Source organism: Miniopterus natalensis, chromosome 4 (genome assembly GCF_054644295.1).
Source record: "Miniopterus natalensis isolate mMinNat1 chromosome 4, mMinNat1.hap1, whole genome shotgun sequence".
NCBI classification, from domain to species: Eukaryota; Metazoa; Chordata; class Mammalia; order Chiroptera; family Miniopteridae; genus Miniopterus; species Miniopterus natalensis.
Genome location: NC_142084.1, coordinates 73,115,975 through 73,136,614, shown reverse-complemented (window position 1 = coordinate 73,136,614; position 20,640 = coordinate 73,115,975). Strand labels below are relative to the sequence as shown.

Here is a 20,640-nt window from a genome sequence, read left to right as displayed (position 1 = left end):
TGTAAAATCTTTTCATGTCATTTTCAGAGTTAAGGAAAAGGTTCAGAGAGTTAAGAGGCTTGGCCAAAGTATCTCCATGAGGACGTGAGTTGTAAGATAGATTTCACCACTTAATGGAGAGGTTTTCTAACACTAGCAGATGGTAGCATTGGTCTTGACCAGCTAGGTCATGGGAGCAGAAAAGGTTATCAGGAAGGTAAGTGGTGAGAGTGTTGAAATCGGTGTTTAGAAGACCTTTGTGCAGAATGAGAGGCAACAGGCCATCCTGAAGGTTGTGGCCACAGGCTGGGCATGGGATGGTACAGGCCCTGAGGGAAGGAGGGAGCAGTGCAGAGGAAGGAACCACAGAACAGGCCGGGTGCACTGGGGGTCAGGCCCCCAGTTCCCCAAGTGCAATGCATACAAGTAAAGAACGTGCCTATGGGGCTTTTGGATCTCAACTTTCCATTAAAAAAAAAAAAAAAAAGGTGGAACTTTCATGGTTTCTACCCTTTCTCAGCTAATCTCATGATTAAAGCTAAAACCAAAACAGTAAACTGTCCCGCATCTGCTCTGCTGGACCCCCTCTTCCAGGGCTGTGGGCTGTGGGCTGGCTCCCGGCTCCTGTTACACACGGACCTCATTAATCTTCAGAGGCCGCTCCCTCCGGCCGCCCAGAGATGACCCGCCTTGGCTTGCTCTCATCCTGTTAGCTCAGTCCTTTCATCCGGTGACTCCCTTTTAAATGGCTCCTCTGTGCCCAGTGCTCCCTCAGCATGAGGCTGAACTTGGCAGTGGTGAACACCAATAATCCTTTCTCTCTTCTCAAAGTGCGTTTGGTCGTTGATCTCACCAGAGCCTCTCAAAGTGTCTGTATCGGAGAGAGCAGTCCTGCTGCTGCCCCAGAGAGATGATGAAGGGGAGCCCAGGAGAGGATGACACTCAAGACCACTCAACCAGTCGCTGGTCTAGAGGGGCAAGTTCAAGCTCCTAGTCCATTGTAATTTCTACTCCACCATTTAAAAAAAAACAGAGGAGGTGGGGTGTCTGTAGCTTGGGTGACACTGAGATTACCTATATTGGGGTAGTTTTGCCTCTTAGACAGTCCAGCTGTGAAGTTGGAAGATTTCCATGGACCCCATGGACCCCATGGACCCCAGTCCTAAAGGGAGTACAGCCTCCAAAGACCTCTCTCTCTCCTCTGTCTTCCCCCCCAGTGGAGAGTCCTGGGCTGCTTTGAAGGCCAGATGTGCTGAGGGCAAGGTGGGCAGGCAGTCTGTCCCCTGGGGCCTGCAGTTGCAGTCGGTGTATTCAGGCCTTCCTTCCAGCTGGCCTGTTTGGAAAAGGCTTTTTGTGGAAACCTCTCTAGACCTCCAACTATACCACCTCTTTCCCACGAGACACTCCTGAGACACAACTGAGCATTCATGAGATGTCTCCTCTGAGACCAGTGAAGCCACTGGAGAAATCATTGGGCTCCGACACTTTTTTCTAAGCTCTTCTCCAGAGCTGTCCCCATTCCACCCACTTCTGAGGCCCAGGGACATGCCATGGCAGGTGAGGATGGAAGGAAAACTGCCAGATTTTACTTAAAATATCAAACGGGACTAACAGTCATTGAGCACCTGCTCTACGCGTCAGACACTGGACCTGTGCTATCACACATCTAATCTTTAGAACAACCTCAAGGTATACATATTAGTGCTTTTCAACTGAGAAAGACTTTGTCCCCAGGCATCATTTGCAATGTCTAAAACACTTTTAATTGTCACAACTAGGTGGGAGAGGGTGGAGAGTAGGTATAATTGGCATCTAGTATATAGAGGCCAGTGATGCTGCTAAACTTCCTCCAATACACAGGACAGGACAGCCCCTTACAACAAAGAATGATCTTTGTCAACAAGCCAAGACTGAGAAACCCAGTTGCAGTTTACAAATGCACACAGAAACACTAGAGTTCAAAGCTAAGCAGCTTCCCCGAGACCTTACAGCTGGGTACTGGCCAAGTGACATGCTATCCACATCTGTCTGACCCAAAAGCCGATACTTCTTTGGTTACAAAGTGCCCTGTTCAAGAGCAACTGCCCACTAGGTCCCATCTGTCCTGGGAGAGAACAAATATCATTGTTTCTCGCTCTGCAAGCAAACAGGCATCTGCACCCGCCCACCAGAAGCCTGTGAGCCCAGGGAGCAGTTTCTCAGGTACAGGCTTTCCTGTCAGTGCTCTGGACAGTTACAGAGCTGTGAGCTCGGCCTCTTACCTCCAGAAATTTGGGATCTCACCTAATTGGTTATAATATGTGCACATGGAGGAGCCTGGCAAGTGCCAGTTGGGGGTATTGCCCAAAGCCCGGGGGCATCAGAAGGACTATGGGTCCTGGTGGGGATCAGGGGTGTCTCCCTACAAGAGAGTGGGGCAAGAGTAGGTCTTGGGAGCCTCTGGTGGGGCCTCAGTACTCAGGGGAGAATTGAAGTCCTGACACTGGGGAGAATGAGCCTGATTCTGAGGCCAGGCCATGAAGGGAGGGAGCAGGGCTCCAGTTTGGCAGGTGGGTGACAGAATAGGCCACTCACTCTCCCCTCTGCGTCTCCAACTTCATGGTCTGACATTTGCTCTGCATCCTCTAATGACTTCTTCATGGCCCTAACCTTAAAAAACAGTGGAAGACTATTTCCTCTGAGCTGCTGAGACAGAACAACCTGTCATTGCACCCGCCCCTCAGCAGCAATTCAAAGGAGACATAAACAAAGCCTGTGTGCAGGTCCCAGAAGCAGACCTGGCTGGTGGAGGTAGGACTCAGTGAGGGAGGAGGCAGCAGGTAAGCCTGAAAGGTACTTGAGGGCCGGCTTGTGGAGAGCCTTGAAGGCCAGGCTAACGGCTAAGACGAAGGCAGAGGCTGGATCTCCAGAACCAGCTGGTTCTGGCAAGCTCGGGAGGGGAAAGCAGTGTCTGTCTGGAGTGATGTAGCTGCCAGTGTTTAGAGAAGGGAGCTGTCGGGACGCCCCCGCCCCTTCCTCCCTGCTTGCTCTGTGGAGGCCCCCGATTCTCCTGGTGCTTCTTGAAATAACATTAGCACAGTCGCCGCCCCAGCTATTAGAGGGGGAGGGCGGATCTGCATTCAGGCAGCGCTACCCTTTATTTCAAGTGTCCTCACTGCTAATGGAACACGGGGTCTGAACACATGTGCACGCGCCTCCATGCACGTGGCACGGGAGGAATTATCCCAGTGAATGTCAGCGAGTGGACAGGAACAATGAGGTACAGTGAATGAGCGAGTTGTTAGGGGCCTTTCATTAGGCCTGAATGACAGTTGGACTCCCAAGGAAGGGTGCCAGCCTGAACAGTATCCACATCCCGAAAATGAGAGGCGACTTTCACGCCTGACACCACAGGGCTGCAGAAGGCGCGGAAGCCCCTCCAATTAGCCCTATTCCTGGGCAGAGTAAAGCGGGAGGAAGGTGCGCCCTCATCATGGGAAGCACTCAGATCAGTGCCCAAAGAAAGAACTGAGAAAGGGGGGAACACAGCCTCCTCTTTTCTCTGATGAAACTTGGTAGGGGCAGGGGGAACGAGGCTCCTTCATCTCCCCTCTTTCAGTGGCAGTTCCGCTGCTTGGGATGGAAGCTAAACTGGGAAAAGGAGATTCTTGCCAATTACAGCAATTTCTGAGGCAAGTAGCTAGGTGTCTGCCATTTTTTATTTGCCTAACACCAACTCACTAACCTTTCTTCTCCCAACCTCTTTCAGCCTCTCTGGCTTCTCTCCCTCCTTCCTTTAAGACCCATGTAGCTGAGTATGTGGAGACCAACGAAACAGTGTTAGTCTTTGAGAAACCCAAAGACTAGTGTGGAGTGATAGGTAAAGAACAAAAAATTGAAGAGAGAGAATGGAGTCAGGCCCCCTGATGGGAAATGACTGATGAAGCAGCCGGGGAGATGTAGGAGGACTTCACGGAGGAAGTGGTATTTGAGCGGGACTTTGAAGAGCAGGTTATCACAGGCTCAAAGCTGGGGTCACAGGGGAAGTTATGAAAGAGATTCTAGATTGACCAGCAGCCTGAGCAAGGCCATGAGGGTTATATGCAGAGTGGTATTGGGAGAAATGGTGAGGAATCAGTGGAGGGTGAAGGGTGGGACAGAGCCGGAAAGAGGGGTTAGGGCCCAGGTCACGTAGGGTCATGAATGCCCTGGGAGCTCAGGTGTCTGAGGGAGGAAATTAGGACCCATTGCAAAGGGGAGAGGCTGAAAGGAAGTCAGCCTGAAGTGACCAGGTCTGTGTTTCAGAAAGGTAACTTTTAGTGTTGCAGCGTGGAAGCTCTATCTGAGCCAGAAGAGACCTAAGCAGAAAGTTTGCTCGTTCATTCATTCACTGAACATTTCTCCAGCTCCAGCTATGTGCCGGGCACTGTTCTAAATTAGACAGTCCAAGGGACTCGCAGTTAATGGGGCTGTTTCTGCACGTCTTTCCCGAGTACGCGCTGGGACACTCCTGGTTGCATGGGAGGCTCTCACACATATTGTCTTCCTGCCAGCTTCCCTCCAGTCCCAGATTCCCAAACTGCACCAAGTCAGAATTGGCAATAGACAGTGATAGCCCCTCTGGGAAATTTCCAGAGTGCTGACAAATCCTGTTGTTTTGGATCTTGCAGGAGATTCTTGGCTCTGCAGAGAAAGGGGTGCTTTTGGGACAGTTTGCCTGCCTGCGGTTGCCTGGGCTTTCTAGTATTCTCCCCTTCTCCCTTCCAGTCAGAGTGACCTCCAGAGCAAAAATGCCCAGTTCAAAGGCCAGTTCTTAAACCATTCTTTTCTCGGTTTTGTCCTGTTGAAATTAATACCAGCCTTATATACTTTACTCCTAGGGATGCCTTCAGTAATTATCCACTGTTCAAGACATTGTACCTTAAAGTGAATAAAATAAGTCTACTCCTGAATTATATTATTTGTTGATAGCCTACAGGCCTCTTACACTTATTTTATTTTACTTTTTGTGCTGATAGTGGTGGTGATGGGAGGGAGTAGCTGGCTACTGGTTTAGAGATGTCTCTTCCTATTAAAATGTGCTCCAGTCCCTGAAAGCTGCCTTCATTTCCGCAGGCTATGAGATTTCTCCTACCATGCGAAAGTGCACTCAGCCGCACACCTCCCTCTAGTCAGCGGCGACTTCTTGTAGTTAATAACAGCTCATCCAGCATGTGACATCTGCACAAAAGAAACCAGATCTCCATAACCAGCAGCTATGATATAATCTCTGCATTTATCTCTACTGCTGTGTCTGCATGGACCCTCACCTCCCGCACTCCCTCCCCTCCCAGTCACTGTATTTACATCACAATGAAGGCCTTTCCGAGGGAGCGCCCCAGATGGAACCAGCCAGCACTTCCATCCCCCTCCTCCCCCCTCCCCCTTTTCTTTATTCTTCCCCCTCCCCAGGTTCCCCTTCACCCTTTGGGATCCTACCCCTCCCAAATGCCCTTAGCCCTCCTCCTACCCAGGTGCTGCCCCCACTCCCTGCTCACCTCTCTCTCTGGGGTCTCCAGGAAAGCTTCAGTCAGGAAGAAGTGGGGATTGGGGCTAAGTGATATGCTCAATTCTTCCTGTTCTTTTTACCCCCAACTTAAAGATTCATCTGCCCCCTCTACATGGCTTCTACTTTGCCCCCAACTCATGGCCCTACAGACACTTCCCTCCAGGAGCCCAACCCTGAGAGGTAGCCCCTTTCTCTCTCTCTCTCTCTCTCTCTCTCTCTCTCTCTCTCTCTCTCACACACACACACACACACACACACACACACAAACAGCCACTCTATTTTGTTTTCCATGACATCACCCCAGGGAGCCACTCAGTGAGGGGCCAAGGGTCAGGTCAGGATGTCACTAAGACTCATTCAACCTTCTTTTGTACTAACTACCACTTCCGACTAGATAAGACCACCAACTCATTGGTTTTCCTGGAATTTTCCCTGTCTTAGCACTGGAGCCTCACACCCCACAGGCTGCAAGCAAATCTGGAATTCCCGCAGTCCCAAGCAAATCTGTCCAGAAATACAAAAGGCAGCGGTAAGAGCCCAGGCTTCTTGGAGAGTCTCAGTTCTTTGGTTTGCCCATCGGAATCTGGGCTCAAGAAGAGTTTACTCTCTAGGTGACAAAAGCACTAGTCATCAGTGTAGAGTCTTCTGAGCAGGAGAAACCAGGAAGGATGGGTCTGGGCGAGGGTGATGGGCTGTGCCTAAGATGGGTGGAGGTGATATGACAAAGGCATGGAGAAGGGAAAGGGCTACATGGACCCTTGAGAGTCCTCAGAGATGCTGGCAAGGAGGTCACTCTAGATGTGAGATGCAGCTCTGTGTGTCAATGACCCTGTGTCCTGGACCAATTGGGAAGCATGCTTAGTTGGTATAGCTTGTGATAGTGGCAGGTGAGGTGAGATGAGAGGTTGGGGTTAGATTGTACAGGGGTTAGGTTGAATGCAAGTTAGATTTGTTACTTTCTGAGGTGATTGTATGTCGATAAGGGCAGGCTTTGTTCTGCTCACTGCTGTGGCCATGGGCCCTGATAGTGACTGCATGCAGTAAATGTTCACCAAATACTTGTGAATGTTGAACAAAAGCACATGCTCCCAGCAGCCCACAGATACAGTGACAGATCTCTCTACCTGTCAAAGCAACTACTGACATATGCCTGGGAGGTGACACGCAGCTGTGCCTGCTCTGTCAGGCATATCAGTCCTGCTTTCACCCTGCTTACCCCATGACTGGGCTGTGTGGGCAGTGGATGACTGTGGCCTATGAGCTAGAATTCCTGGGTTCTAGAACCAGCTCTTCTAGCTGTGACCTTGGAGCTGTGTTACAATACCTGTCCTGAGCTGGGTGAGGACAGATGAGATAAGGGCCCACTGTGTAGGTGCTTGAAGTACAAGGTGCCGCAGCACCCTACGTATCACTGTAGGCAGAGCAGCTGGGAAGTGGTCCATTTAGCTGGCACTCACTAGTTCCTAGCTACTTCTCACTCCTTGTCCCTTGTAGTCAACTGAACACTAAGTGGCTGAGGGGAGGGGGCAGGGGACCTAGAGACGCCAAACCTCCCTCCTCAGTATTCTCACTCCTGGCCTGGCCCTCATGGGAAGAAATATGGCTGATATGTAAGGTGACTCCACATCCCACATCCCACTTTCTGTCTGCAGTCCGCATGTGTTAATACCGGTGCCCCCATTCACTCTTTAAAGTGTCCAAATTATATCGTCACCCTACTGGCAGCCTGTGCTGTGTTCACAGCTTCTGTGTTCCTGGGAAATCTTATGTTTGCAAACCAGTGGCTTTAGTTGGACACAGAGAAAACCAAGAGTGGCTGGCAGCTTGGCTAAATCACATGTTTATGTGCACACATGTCTCCTTGGCCATAGTCACCCCCAGCTTTTAATTGTACTGCCCACAGGACCTGGGGAAGGAGCCCCATTGCCAGCACAGTGGCGACAGGGAAGGTATTAAAGGGGATTCTCGCACCCTCGGCCCTCTTCCACCTGGCTATAATGCCATGGGTTACAACAAGCAGGCTGCCGCGTATCCTGCAAGGAATCTGTGTGCGAGGGGGTTAGAGCAGACTCCCTTGCCCTGGTTTTGCATTTTGAGAGGACAGCACAATACCTTATACCCCTGATCCAAACTTAAATATCTAGAGTTTCCCAACACTCCAGAAGTGCCCTCCACCCTTACTCCACATTGTTATTTTCATGAGCCCTAAGTGGCTACCTTGGAAGATGGGAGAGAGGAAAGAGGGAGGGAGGGAGGGAGGGAGGGAGGGAGGGAGGGAGGGAGGGAGGGAGGGAGGGAGGGAGGGAGGGAATCTTCCCTTACTGAGGGAGGCTAAGATTTTCCCCAGGGCCTGAGGTGGATGGGAAGGTTGAGGGGATGGGGATGGGGATGGGGTGAATGCAAGGTTAGGAATTACTCAGATGAAATCTAATTAAAATGCTCATCTAACTCAAATTCACATGGACTTACCCAGTATTTCCTCAGAATATAAGACAAAGTCTACCCTCAAGGAACTAACAATAGTTCAGGTCAGGCTATAATCAACAAAATGATAAATTACCAAGAAAATACCAGAACAGTGGTTCTCAAGCTTTATCCTGCATCAGAATCCTCTGGCGAGCCACTAAAACACAGTCTTGGGCCCCAGGAATCTGGGTTGGGGTGGGCCTGAGAGCGTGCATCTCTAACAAGGCCCCTGTTGCTGCTGGGCTGGGGGCTATACTTTGAGAGCCATTGCCAAAGAGGACCTAGGGGTTGACAGGCCTCGAATTCACGTTGGAAGCTCCATAGAGAGGCAGCGTTCCCGGTGGGTCTTGACAGGTGAGCAGGGTTCAGGATACCCTGCGATGACAGCTGGCGATTACTGAGTGCTTGCGCTGTGCCTGCCGGGCACCAAGTGTCATTGTTGAGCTTGTTCTGTTCATTTCATCATAGAAATCGAGTGGAGTAGATGCAGTCCTTGGCCAGAGACGCCAAGGGATTGGGTGACTCATTCTGCCATGCCGGCGAAAACAGCACAGGAGGTGTTGCTGAGGGTTAAGATTCCCCCAGTTAGAGGTCTCTCCTCCTGCCCAGAGCAAGTCTTCTGCTCTGAGATCTCCATCCGATGCCGATGTTGTATGCCCAGCCCTTCCCCCCCAGAGTTCAGGGAATGGGTATCTGTGGCCTCGGATTTGATTTCCCAACAGGGCATAGGACTTGGCATTGCCTCCTTCAGGCACAGTAAAAAGGAGAGGTGCTTGTCTACCTTTCCCGGAGAAGCAGCCAAGGTCAGGGAGGTCCTTCCTGGCGGAGGGCAGACCGTGTGGAAAAGCACTGAGAGGCGCTTTGGGGAACCATGAGCCATTCAGCATCACTGGAGCGTGAAGCACAAGAAAAGGCAGGGGCCAAGCAGGAGCGACCTTCAAGTCCCAGCATCTCCATGTGGCTCATCAGAGCTTCTTTATGCAACTCTGGTTATGTCAGAGAGTAACCCCATCAGTGAAAGTATCACAGGGGTGGAGGGGACAGTAATGAGGGACTTCAGGAGCAGCCGTGGCCAACCCTGCAGGATCCCCAGGCTTTGCAGTAATTATCTCACTGTCAGGGCGGTGGGGGCTGTGGGCTCCAGCAGGGGAGCAGGGTTACTTGCTGCTGGGCAGAGGCTGCTTTGCTAGATGTGAGACTTCTAGTTCCCCAGCAGGTACGTGCCCTGGAGGAACAAGCGGTGAGGTAGGAATGAGGGCAGAGGTAACACAGAAGTCAAGATTCCGTAGCCAGACACATCAGATGGTACCAAGAGAGGATTAACTCAGGACATGTAGAGACTCGTCAGGAACGATCGCAGGTTCCTGTGTTGTGCACACAGATCCCATCGGACAGGCCATTCCTTTGAGCACCTGAGCCACCATTTTCAGAAGCTAGAGGAGAAGTGAGCCCTGGTGCCCCGTGGTGACCTAGTCATGGACATGGATGAGACTCACCTTTTGCTCACACGTGGGAGCGGTTGCTGCGCTCATAGCAGCAGGGGTGAAATTTGCATGAGCTTTGCATGTAACTGTGGCTTAATTTTGGGAAAGAGAAGGGCAGGTTGGGATTGGTGGGCAATCATGTTCCTAAGGAGAACCATCAATCAGCTCTGTTAAGACACAAACTGCCCACTGGGGAGGGGGAAGGCTCAGCCAGCAGCTGACCCCTGCGATGTGCACACAAAAGGCTGCCAGGCGGAATGGCTTTTGACTCCTCCCAGCAGTGGGAAGCCGAATTGCTTCTGATTGTTCACCGGATGGGATGATTCAGCCTACCGGTGATTTCCCTTTCACTTTCTGCCTTTCCAGGGAACCCAAGTGCACTTGGCTGAGAGCTGCGTGGGCCCCTGATCCCAGCCCACCTGCAACCTGCTGCCCCTTGACCCCCCTCAGCCTCTGCACATTGCCCACGCTCCTCCACCTCCTTCCTTCTCCACCCTCACCTTTTTTTCATTTATCCGTTCACTTAGAAATATGTATTGAGCTTTGCACAGGGAGCCCTCCAGGCATCAGCAAAGCAAGCATCGGGAGAGCTGCAGACTGGGCTGAGATGATTAACCAGCTCCCAGGCTCACCCCTGCCCCTGCCCCAGCCCCTGACCCTCATCCAGAGCAGCAAATGGCAGGAAAGGTCAAGGACAGTAATACAAACAATGGAATTCCAGATAAGGAAAGCTGAGTCAGGCAGTGTACTGAGGCAGAGGACAGAGGGTCAGGGGGAGAGTCATCTTGAAAGGGGAGCCAAGTAGCCCTGCAGGCAGAGAGGCAGGTCTGGCTCAGCCCTGCTCTCCACAGGGAGATGGGGGTGGTGGTGGGGTGGTAATCCTTCCCTAAAGACCTGTTCCTTTAACTTCAAGACATGAGGATCTAGCTCTTGCATCTTTCCACACTGCTTTATAATTTCACAAGCACTTTGGTGCAAATTTATCCAGTCTATACTGTCCTTCTTATTGTGGTCAAGTATTTTCATATGTATATATATTTCATCTAATCGTGAATACCTCCTCTGTGAGGTAGGTATCAGCTGTGTTTATCTGACATGTACAGAAATAGAGATGCGGGAAGGTGAAACCTTATGCCAGGTGAAAAATCAGATCCACTAATCTGTGAGCCTCTGTCAAGGGCCTAATACCATCCTGCAGGTAGCCTACTGAATGGTGCCTGATGGCTCCCTCCTGTGGTCCCATCGCTATACAGGCACTCAGGGGGATTGCCTGAGGGGGCAAACAAGTCACAGCAGGCAAGGCCAGAAACAACCTGCTTGCTGTGTGTTCCAGAGTTGGAGGAGGCCGAACCGAAAATAGAGCTGAGCTTCCCTGATCTCCACCAAGCATTGTTCCATTATAGGACTGTCCCCAAACAACAGCAGGTCTGGGCACTTTGGGGCAGTCAGCACCATGTGGACAGAGAAGCAGGAGGGAAGAACATGAGGGCAACTCCAGAAATAGGGTGAGCGAGGTGGCATCTTCTACCAGGGTGTCTCAGGCAGTGTCTTAGCTGGGCTGCTCTAACAGAATACCACAAACGGGGGCTTAAACAACACACAGTTACTCCTCACAGTTCTGGAAGCTGGAAGTCCAGTATCAAGGCATTGGCAGATTCTGTCTCTGGTGAGACCTCTCTTCCTGGTTTGCAGCGTCCTCACATGGTGGGAGAGAGACAGAGGGAGAGAAAGGAAGACAGAGAGGTAGATTGAGAGCAAAGGAGCTCTCTGGTCTCTTCTTATAAGAGCACTAATCCCATCATGAGGACCCCACCCACATGCTCACCTCACCGCAATCGTCTCCCAGGCTGACCACCTGATACCATCTACTGGGGTTAGGGCTTCAACACATGAATTGTAGGAGCACACAGACATTCAGTCCATAATAGGCAAACAATAGAGTGAGAACCTTTGCCTCACTTCGGTATGAAAGAAAACATTAAAAACCACTCATGTGCTGGAGGCAGAGAGAGCCAGCTGTGATCCTCAGTTCAACTGGTGCTGCTTTTTAAAAATGCTTTTTATTTACCTGTCTTGTCTTTCCACCATTCCCTTGAAAACAGAGATTGCCTTGGTTTGTTTTTGTTTTTTTGTTTTATTTTATTTTGTGTTTTTGTTGTTGTTTGCTTTTTTTGTCTCAGCTGAAACTTTTGAACATGACTGGGATGTGAAAGACATGAAGGAGATAGTCAATTTCCTTCTCCCCAAGGTGACCATTGACTCAAAGTCTAAGAGCTAGAAGTTCGGGTTGAAGCCAGATTTGGATTCTAGCTCTCTCTAGACCTGGCTTCTGATCTGCATGTGTGGGGCCCAACCTAATCCACATCTCCCTGAGCCCCACCTGCTCTTCCACACACTCAGCCAGTGATCCCTGAGAGCTGATTTTGTGAAAACATGCACTGAGAGTGTGTTGTATCCTTAGCACTGTGCTTAACACTATGTGGGACACAGTGCAGCTCTGGTTTCATTGCTGCCTTCAAGGAGGTTTAAAGATAATGAAGAGATAACCCTCCACCTTAATGCGAGAGCTGTCCCCAGGCCTTGCATGCTGAGTACCAGGGGAGCTGAGCACCATAATGCCTGCATCCAGTGGAGGGATTTCCTGTTGCCTACAAGGCTCCCCTGCCGAGGTGGGGAGACCCAAGCCAGGCCAGGAAGAGGCAGGATTCTTCCTTTGAAAGGAAGCTGAGGGCTCACTGTGAGGTTGCAGTTCTTTGTGAGAGGCTTGCCTGTCTTCTTCTAGGCACCCTCCATGGTATTTAGCATGTGGCCTACCCAGGAGGGCAATGTGAATGAATAATGGTGAGTGTGTGTTCTCCAGGTTCCACAGATAGATCTGAACCGACTCCCTGGGCTAAGACTGGAAATTGTGCTGGACTGTGATGCCCCCAGAGTGAGGAAGACAGCTGCAGGCAGAGCTCTGGTCCCAGCCCAGCAACCATCAGCCTTTGCTGGAGGCAGGTCAACTCCCCCATAGCCCACAGCTGGGCCCATGCGGAGCCTGCCGCAGCTTCGTGCTCTGGCTTCCCAGGCACTAACCCCCAGGGGAATCATCTGTTATTGGAGCAGTGCCAAGAGTTGAGAGCTCACAGGATGGAATCCCAGCCATATCAGGCAGCCTTACACACATGCATGCATGCACACAGCACACACACACACACACACACACACACATTCCCTTACACATTTGGCCCATACACGGCAGGGAGCTGCTCACACAAACACACACACCAGTCTGGAAAATGGAGCTCCTGTCCCGTTGGGAAAACGGAAAAGATACTGGCTTCAAGTCCAGAACTTTTGATATAACTAAGTCCCTTCCCTGCTCTTGGCCTCTGTGCAGCTTCTACGTTGTGAAGGAGTCGGGGTAAAGGATCTCTAAGGTCCTGCACGGCTTCCATGTTATGGAATTTTGACCAGTATCCAGGCTGCCTCAGAGCAGGAAGTTTCTTTGTCACCTGCAGCAGGACAACATCTCTGGCCAGGACTCCTTCACCGGACCCTGTCACTGGGGTCCTCCCTCCTGCCTCTGCTCTGCCAATGGCACCCTCTTCTTGATGACAATGATGTGCCCCTCCCCCACCCTGGACTAATATGGGGAAGTGGAATTTGGGGCTCTGGTCCCACTGTTGCTGCTCTCCTTTCATGTATTGGCCAATATGGGTCTCAGATGCCACCTCTTCTTGACAGTCTCAATTTAAGGGGGAGGGGCTTTTAAAACTAGGTGCCTTCCAAGACTTAAAGGAAAATAAATATTACAAAAATTTACACACATGTGGCAAAGTAATCATATACAGGAGGGTTTTAGCAACAAAATGGAAACACCTGAATAGGAAATGGTCAACACAGTGTGCTAGAATGACTGCAGCAGGTGAAGGAGCAACGTGAGTGGGTCCCAACCGGCAAAATGTTAAAGCAGCCGAGGTTGCAAAATGATACTAGTGTTAATTCTGCATGAGCTACTCAGGTTATTTTTGTAGTATTTTGGTATTTTAATCAATTAAGATGAAAATTAAATAGAAGAAAGAAAGCTCTAATAACATCATATCAGGACCAGGGGCAAGCGTTGGTGAGGTGTCTACCCAGAGCCTTGCTCATCACGGCCTGGGTGGCTGCCCCTCTGACTGCCTGGCCCCTCCTTTTATTTTATGACCCCCTTTGAAGTAGGTCTGAAGTCTGTCCCAGTCCTGGGAAGGGGGACTGTGGGGCCTGGAGTCTGAGTTTGGGAGGGGCAGGCTGCACTGAGGTGATAATAATTTCTTTAGTTTCACTTCTTCCACTTGCTCCCACTTTCCCAATCCCTGAAGGAAAGCCAAGAGTCTTCAGTTAAGACAAGAATCTAAGACCAAGTTATTTGTTCCTCCTCAGAGCCCCAAGCTCATGTTTGATCCCCTGAGAGCAGGATATATTAATCTTTTTAACCTGGGTCAATCAAGGGGCATTCCAGGTAAAGGAACCCTAAGAAGTCATAGCCAAATCTTGGAGGGGAGACACTTTTTTTGAGGAGGGGTAAATAGCTCACTCGCTTCTCCAGAGGTCTCAGAGAAGACCTGAACTGAACCCAGCCCCTCATGTTGTGGTTGGAAACAGCCCAGAGAGGGCCCGAGGCTCTGCAGCAAAGGGGAGGGTTACACTTGGCACCCCATCTGTCTCTCCCCAGGGACAGGGGCATCGTGGGAAAGCCACAGTCCTCATACCACTGAGGCGGTGCTGGTGGCCAACCGGGTAGATCTGGGAGTGCAGGGCACTCCTGCCGTAAGCCATCTGTATAATTGAATATCTCAGCGAACTGGCCCGGAGAACCATGAAAAATAACACTAACAATAACCAGCACTGGTGATTTTTCCAAATACTTGCTAAGCTCTAACTTCCTTCCATGTTCATACTGTGAACCCTGAATTTAAAGAAAGAAAGGCACCTACTAAGAAGGGCTCCTGATGGCTAACTGAGCTCAACTTTTAAAAAACACAGCCTACCAGCCATTCCTGCACATGGGCCTCCCAAGCAAACTGCACTCGCGGAGAAGCTTCTGCATTAGACTGCCCGCCTTGGCTGCTAAGCTGCCTGCCTGCGCTGTGCCTCTGCTCGCTGAACCAGCCCTTATATAACCGTTCCTGGCGTCCCAATTCAACCAATAGGGCTGAGGCTGTCCCCATCCAATTGGAGCTGTGACCAATCAGAGCAGCTCTATTCTGACCAATCAGGGACAAGGGGCAGCACTTTATCTGTATAAGCCAGCTCCTCTCTGGTTAGGAGAATGTACCTCGGTTTTCTAACATCTCTGTTGATGAACATTTCAGTTTGCAAACACCATAAACTTGGAGGTCAATGCTTCAGTTTTCGAACATGCCTCGGAAGTCGAACATGCCCCACAGCTTCCACTGAGGGCAGGATCCTGAGGCCTAGCTGTCAGCTGCTGATCCCTCGGTTTTCAAACGTTTCGGAACTCGAACTGTCTTCCGGAACAGATCACATTCAAAAACCAAGGCATCGCTGGCCTTTCCAAGATTGAAGAATGGATTTCTCCAGCTGGAGCTGAAACACTGAAGAAAGGTCTCCTGGCACACTCAGCTGTTCCACAGCAGCGATGTTTTAGAGGAACAGAAAGACAGTTTTTAGAACACTCAGTCAATGACAGGACTGAGGTCCTAAAAACTGTCTTTCTGTTCCTCTAAAACCAGACTCCTCAACCTCATTTCTATTGACAGTTTGGGTCAGATAATTCTTTGTCATAGGGGCTGTTTTCGTCACAGGGGCTGTCCTGTGCTCCATCTACTAGATCCCAGTCATTAAGTCATGACAATCTCCAAATTTGCCAAGTCACCCCACTTGAGAACCACCGCTGTACCTCAGACCTTTGCACTGCTCTTCTCCCCAAGGGACTATTCTATCAAAATTCTCATCAGGCTGCCTGGTCCTCAGAGGCCTTCCCCGGGCACTGCCAGTGAAGTAGTAAATGCCCCCTCACGCCCACACACACACCTGTTCCTCTTATCTCTTTGGCTTTAGTTTTTTATTCTGTGTCCTTACTGTTCTCCTTTCCCCTCTCCCCCTGCACTTTGCATACTTGGTCCCTGTCAGGAGCTGAATAAATATTTACTGAATAAATGATTAAATAAATCCCTCACATGAAGCCCCATCTTCTAGGCTCAGCCTGCAGGTGACATTGCACAGCAGTTAGTGGGACACACCCAAATGGGTGGGCCTGAGAGTGGGCAGCACAGCTCACCCTAGGTGCTGGAGGAGGCTGCGCACAGAGCTGGCACAGCCTCCCCGAGCTTGTATGCACTGGGCCGTGGCACCTCCTTGGTGGGAGAAGGCCAGGCAGAGCAGAGATGCCCTGCAGCATGGCTGTGGGTGCCTGGTTGACCCTCCCGCTAGGGAGTGGAGAAGAGGAGAGATGGGGAGGGTGAAGGAGGGAGAGAAAACGGGGAGCAGGAAGGGAAATGTGGGGGCTGAGAAGGAGCGAGGTGGCTGGAGGCTGAGCATCCTGGTCTTGTGGTGACCTCTCTAGACCTGGGGGAGAGTTGGGGGCAGAAGTTTGGGTTGGTATGGGCAGGGCCAGAGCTGCTTTTCCCTGTGGTTTGGGTTGGGAGGTTGTGTAGCATTATTTCTCACCTTCCTGAGTGTAGGCAGGCCCCTCTTCACCTCCATGCCTCTATCTCCATGTTTTAGAAGGGATGCTCAGAGAAGCACATGTCCTGTGGCATCAGCCCTGGTTTCCTTTGAGAAGGAGGGTGCAGAATGGAGTGGGGGAAGGAGGCTGTGGTGGGAGTAGAAGCAGCCTGAAGCTGAGAGTGTCCCACAGGATCCAGGACATTGCTTGCCCTGGTGTAGCAGCCACAGTCATTCGTGGGGGGTGAGGGGAGACGGGCTGGCACTGCGTCTGGGTGGAAGTGTCGTAAGTTCTCTGGCGCCAGATTCTGAGAAGTATAGCCTGGGGGGATCCTTTTCCACTAGCTGTTCTCTTCTCCTCTCTTCTCTGAAGACCTGAAGTCTAATTCTTGCTGGATTCCTTCTTTGAAGTCAGTAGGAGGTCATGCAGAACAAGGTTACTCCAACATACTCAGTGTGAGGTTCCGTATATGGTTCCTTCCCTTTTTCCTCCCCAGTCCTTCCCTCTTCCTTTCTCCTGTTTGAATCACCAGGATCTTTGTGCTTATTTCCACCCTGAGTACATACTCCTGGCCAGAGGGATATGTTTCCCAGGAATAGAAATGTGCCCCTGACCCTGTCCTTCCTGAGCACAGAGATGCAATCCTGTGGGTGGGTGGGAAAACTAGGGCTGGGGACTAGGCTGGACCACAGCCAAGTTTTCTGCGATGTTCTCTCCAAGTTGAAAACAGAACAAGTCCAGACATTGAAAGGTAATTAGTTTAGCTCCAAGTGGATCTGGGGATAATCTCAAACTTCAAAGCTCCTCTGTGTGTCAAGACCTGGGGAGTGGAGGAAGGGCAGGCATCAGAGACTAAGCATGCTGTCGGAGGACCAGAGGCCACCGTCCTTCACCCATCTCTTCTCCATTGCTACCCACATCATTGGACTTTTCCTCTCCTTCCCCTAGGGCCTAGAACAGTGCATGTGCTTCACAAGTCATCCAGGCTGCTGCTCAGGGAGCAAAGGGGCTCACCTGTACTTAAAACCTTGTTGTCATTCACCCAAAAGGAAATGAAGCTATAGCCAGAGGCGATGACCTTGATTTCTTCCCCAGGCTTTCTCTCCCCAACCCTGGAAACTCCCTTTGCTGTCCAGGACTGACCCCTAACATCTCTGAGCCTCTCCTAAAGCCCTCAGCAATGTGCTGTAGCATGGATTCATAACTTAGGTCAAGGCCCCACCAGGGTCCCTGATCAGTTGAATTCCAAGGTCCAGGTCTCTGAGCCTGTGCCTCATCTTCTTCAGTGTTGTTCTAGGAGCTATAGGTGCAAAGTCTTTGCTCTCACAGAGCTTATATTCTGGTGGACATGTTCAGAACACACATTTAAAAATAAGATTATTACAGGTTAAAGCAAGTGTTACAAAAGAAAGAAACAGATTGGGATGACAAAAAGTGGTGAGGGAGATGGATTTCCCCCAGGGTAACCAGAATAGTGACCTTGCAGAGGTGATATGTGAGTTGAGAACTGAAGGATGAGAGAACATTCTGTGTGAAGAGCTAAGGGAAGACACTTGTCAGCAAAGGCAACAGCAGGCGCAGAAGGCCCTTGGTGGGAAAAGGCTTGATGTGTTCAACCAACAGAAAAGAGCCGAGGGGCTGTAATTGTAGTTATGAGCAAGGAAAGAATGGGGTGAGATATGATTGGAGCAACAGGCAAAGCCAAGGCCTGCTCGAGGCCTGCAGGACTTGGTAAGGAGTCTGCTTTACTCCAGGAACAGTGGGAAGCCTTGAAGGGTTTCACCAGGGTGTGTGATGGTTGTGCTGCTTCAGATGCTTAAGATGAACAGACTGGGGAAAGACAAATTTGCAGGCGAGAAGAGATGGCATTGGAACAGGAGAACACAAACAGATCCATGAAGCATGTCTGCCTAATACTAGTTATAATCGAACGTGTTCTATGCTTCTCAAGGGCAACCCCTCTCCTCGTCCTTGCATTGATCACACATCTGTAGCGCACCTGTCACGTGCTGAGCATTGCCCTTGACTTCTGTTAGTCTGCTCCATCCTCATACTGGGCCTCTGAAATAGTTACTATTCTTATTTTGTAAGCAAAGAAACCTCAGGGAAGTTGATTTTCAAACCCCGATCTGCCTGATCTCCACAACACTATCCATACAGATGCTCACAAACGTACAATTGGATGGGTAAAAAAATAAGTCGCCAGTTGCCCAAGGGGTGTACTGTGCAGAGTGCAGGAGAGTCTTTTGGCTGAAAATAGCTTTCCTACACATGGAAAACAAGAATTTTTGCCTCCAAAGACCTGAAGGCCTCAGCTGAGTAAGAGATGGGTGACCTGGGGGATGAGAAGTATATTCTGTCATTGTCACCTGTTAAATGAGCACAGGAACTCTATATTGTCAGGGAATGGGAGTCGGGAAAGTTGCATGTGGAAGAGTGAAAACTCATTCAGGAAAAGGGGGGCATTGAAGACAACAGGGATGGTGAACGCTGGAGGGAATAATGGTAATAACATAATAATAGATGCCAAAGAAAATGCACGCCGTGTACTGAGTGCCTGGTCCACACCCGTTAGCTTATCGTGGTATCTCACATACGCCTCATAACGAACCTCGGGGGTAGGTATGGCTGCGGCTCCTTGATTCTAGGAGGCCGTCAACTTAATAAAAGCTTTTCCTAGGACAACATACATCACAGTTACACAGTGATGTTTTGCTGTGTTGTGCTTTTACTAATGGAACATAGAACATATTTATTCTTAACCCAACCTCTTGGTCCTTCAGGACGACAGTGCACAGTGGAATCCAGGCCTTCACGCACGGAGTTGAGGCGTCTTCTGGCTCCTTCCACTGTGCACATGCGACTCTCCATAGCCTGCCTGGGACATTTTTTGCCCCTTTAGGATCAACAGTATCATTTAGAATGGAATAAAGAGCGCAGGGTCCTCCTGATTTCCTGTTTTATTAACCATATAGCTTTGTCTTTCCTAATTGGCTCAGCTATGTTTTGACTGGCTAAGAAACACTCCTGCAGTGAATGACAACAGCCTTTCTTTGCTTTGAAAATCATGTGACCTATGCTCACAGATTTGCCTAAATCTGTGCGTGTGTTGGCATTGATATCCCAGTGTATTCATTCCTCTGTCCAGTGAAGGGCAAGGTCGTTGTCATTGTTTTCAAAGTTTATTATAAGATGCGTTCTTATTACTTTTTTAAAAAACTAAGTGTATCTTAGAATTAGTTTATGAAGCTGAAGATTGAAGAGGTTGAAGATGTTAGAGAGTTTACCTCACATGTCAGAGCTGGCAGGAGGCATAACTGGGAATCTAAACCATCTATCACATACATCTCAGCGTTCAAGGGTGTAATTATTTCCCTCCTCTTTCTCTCTGGAACCCTCTCCAGCCAGGCCTTTCCTCCCGCCACACCACCAAAACTGCTCTTGCGAGGCCACTGATGACCTCCCCGCGGCCAAGTCCACTGACCGCTTCTCAGTGAGCAGTACTGACTCCATCCTCAGAGACAGCTTCTTACGTGGCTCCCTCAGGTCTCCTGCAGGCGCTGGAAGCTTCTCAGTTTCTCTCCCTCATACTCCTCACAGTGCTGCCACCACGGGTCAGTCCTCAGACGTCTCTGTCTCCCTGCCTTTGCTTCCTCGGTGGCCTCTTCTAGTCCCATAGCTGGCTTCTCCATGCAACAGCTTCCACATAGAAACCTGCAGCCGCCGCAGCTCCCACCCCTCCTACCGCCCACTCTCCAGCACCCTCCACGTCTTCTCCGACATTTCCATCCCCACTTCATCCTAAACTGGCTCCTTCTGTGGCCTTTGTAGCTCTATAAACAGCAACAGACTTATTCTAGTTACTCGACTGGACTCCTCTCTTTCTCTTGCTCCATGCATTCGCTCCTGTAGCAAATCCTATCAGCTGAAACTTAAAATTAAATCTAAAATTTAATCCAAATCTACCCCCTGGCCCAGCCGTGGCAGTCACTCACCTAACATAATTGGCTCACCACGTCCACCCAGGCCCCTCAACAGCCTTTTCTCCACCCAGCAGCCAGAGGGACCCTCTGCAGCCTCAGTCAGATCACGGTGTTGCTGCTTAAAGCCATCAGAGTAAGAGCCAAAGCCCTTAGGCCACCAGGCTCTGTGTGGCCCGGGCCTGCTAGCTCCTGACTTCTCCTCCTGCTAACTGGTCTCCAGCCGCCTGGTCTCCTCGCTGGCCTCCCATGTGCCAGGCACTCTCCACCTCAGGGACTCGGGGCTTTCCACGCGGGGCTACTTCTGAGCTGCTTCTCTCTCCCCCACATTCCCATGTGACGTGCTCCCTCATTTTGGGGTATCTCTTTAAGTGATACCCCAACAGAGAGGCTTCCCTTATGCTCCCTGTATAAACACCACCCCCCCCCGAATTCCGTCCCATGTGCTTTGCTTTGTTTCCCGTAGCACCTCTGTCACTTGAGATGGTCCATGTTGTTTGTTCATGGCCCATCCACTTTGCACTGTACACGAGCCCGTGAGCACAGAGA

The 20,640-nt window shown here is 50.4% G+C and overlaps 1 protein-coding gene across 1 annotated transcript in view; it reads left to right on the top strand.

Moving 5' to 3' along the window:
* LZTS1 (leucine zipper tumor suppressor 1) overlaps positions 1-20,640 on the top strand; it is a 44,980-nt gene that overhangs the window by 15,516 nt on the left and 8,824 nt on the right. The window lies entirely within an intron of this gene.